Below are 2667 nucleotides of genomic sequence, written 5' to 3' on the forward strand. Positions count from 1 at the left end.
AGTTAGAGCAGCTCTCAGTGACTATCCTGAGCTAGAGCAGCTAGGAGTGACTATCCTGAGTTAGAGCAGCTAGGAGTGACTATCCTGAGTTAGAGCAGCTATCAGTGACTATCCTGAGTTAGAGCAGCTATCAGTGACTATCCTGAGCTAGAGCAGCTATGAGTGACTATCCTGAGTTAGAGCCGCTATCAGTGACTATCCTGAGCTAGAGCAGCTAGGAGTGACTATCCTGAGCTAGAGCAGCTAGGAGTGACTATCCTGAGCTAGAACAGCTAGGAGTGACTATCCTGAGTTAGAGCAGCTAGGAGTGACTATCCAGAGTTAGAGTAGCTAGGAGTGACTATGCTGATAGTCAGAGCAGCTGTGAGTGACTATCCTGAGCTAGAGCCGCTATGAGTGACTTTCCTGAGATAGAGCCGCTATGAGTGACTATCCTGAGTTAGAGCCGCTATGAGTGACTATCCTGAGTTAGAGCCGCTATGAGTGACTATCCTGAGTTAGAGCAGCTATGAGTGACTATCCTGCGTTAGAGCCGCTATGAGTGACTATCCTGAGTTAGAGCAGCTTGGAGTGACTATCCTGAGTTAGAGCAGCTAGGAGTGACTATCCTGGGTTAGAGCAACTAGGAGTGACTATCCTGATTTAGAGCAGCTGAGTGACTATCCTGAGCTAGAGCAGCTATGAGTGACTATCCTGAGTTAGAGCCGCTATCATTGACTATCCTGAGCTAGACCAGCTAGGAGTGACCATCCTGAGCTAGATCAGCTAGGAGTGACTATCCTGAGCTAGAGCAGCTATGAGTGAATATCCTGAGCTAGAGCAGATATGAGTGACTATCCTGAGTTAGAGAAGCTATCAGTGACTATCCTGAGTTAGAGCAGCTGAGTGACTATCCTGAGCTAGAGCAGCTATGAGTGACTATCCTGAGTTAAAGCAGCTATCAGTGACTATCCTGAGTTAGAGCAGCTATCAGTGACTATCCTGAGCTAGAGCAGCTAGGAGTGACTATCCTGAGTTAGAGCAGCTAGGAGTGACTATCCTGAGTTAGAGCAGCTATCAGTGACTATCCTGAGTTAGAGCAGCTATCAGTGACTATCCTGAGCTAGAGCAGCTGTGAGTGACTATCCTGAGTTAGAGCCGCTATCAGTGACTATCCTGAGCTAGAGCAGCTAGGAGTGACTATCCTGAGCTAGAGCAGCTAGGAGTGACTATCCTGAGCTAGAACAGCTAGGAGTGAATATCCTGAGTTAGAGCAGCTAGGAGTGACTATCCAGAGTTAGAGTAGCTAGGAGTGACTATGCTGATAGTCAGAGCAGCTGTGAGTGACTATCCTGAGCTAGAGCCGCTATGAGTGACTTTCCTGAGTTAGAGCCGCTATGAGTGACTATCCTGAGTTAGAGCCGCTATGAGTGACTATCCTGAGTTAGAGCCGCTATGAGTGACTATCCTGAGTTAGAGCAGCTATGAGTGACTATCCTGCGTTAGAGCCGCTATGAGTGACTATCCTGAGTTAGAGCAGCTTGGAGTGACTATCCTGAGTTAGAGCAGCTAGGAGTGACTATCCTGGGTTAGAGCAACTAGGAGTGACTATCCTGATTTAGAGCAGCTATGAGTGACTATCCTGAGTTAGAGCAGCTAGGAGTGACTATCCTGAGCTAGAGCCGCTATCAGTGACTATCCTGAGTTAGAGCCGCTATGAGTGACTATACTGATTTAGAGCAGCTATGAGTGACTATCTTGAGTTAGAGCAGCTATGATGAGTGACTATCCTGAGTTAGAGCCGCTATGAGTGACTATCCTGAGTTAGAACTGCTATGTGACCATCCTGAGTTAGAGCCGCTAGGAGTGACTATCCTGAGTTAGAGCAGCTATCAGTGACTATCCTGAGTTAGAGCAGCTATGAGTGACTATCCTGAGTTAGAGCAGCTATGAGTGGCTATCCTGAGTTAGAGCAGCTGTGAGTGACTATCTTGAGTAAGGTCAGCTATGTGTGACTAGCCTGAGTTAGAGCAGCTATATGTGACTATCCCGAGTTAGAGCAGCTATGTGTGACTATCCCGAGTTAGAGCAGCTAGGAGTGACTATCCTGAGCTAGAGCAGCTATCAGTGACTATCCTGAGTTAGAGCCGCTATGAGTGACTATCCTGATTTAGAGCAGCTATGAGTGACTATCCTGAGCTAGAGCAGCTATCAGTGACTATCCTGAGTTAGAGTCGCTATGAGTGGCTATCCTGAGTTAGAGCAGCTAGGAGTGGCCATCCTGAGTTAGAGCAGCTATGAGTGACTATCCTGAGTTAGAGCAGCTATGAGTGACTATCCTGAGTTAGAGCAGCTTGGAGTGACCATCCTGAGTTAGAGCAGCTAGGAGTGACCATCCTGAGTTAGAGCAGCTAGGAGTGGCTATCCTGAGTTCGAGCAGCTATGAGTGGCTATCCTGAGATAGGGCAGCTATGATTGACTATCCTGAGTTAGAGCAGCTAGGAGTGACTATCCTGAGCTAGAGCCGCTATCAGTGACTATCCTGAGTTAGAGCCGCTATGAGTGTCTATCCTGATTTAGAGCAGCTATGAGTGACTATCCTGAGTTAGAGCCACTATGAGTGACTATCCTGAGTTAGAGCAGCAATGATGAGTGACTATCCTGAGTTAGAGCAGCTATGAGTGACTA

The sequence above is a fragment of the Taudactylus pleione genome, unplaced genomic scaffold, assembly GCF_031769625.1.
Source record: "Taudactylus pleione unplaced genomic scaffold, aTauple2 ptg000314l, whole genome shotgun sequence".
Classification (NCBI taxonomy): Eukaryota; Metazoa; Chordata; class Amphibia; order Anura; family Myobatrachidae; genus Taudactylus; species Taudactylus pleione.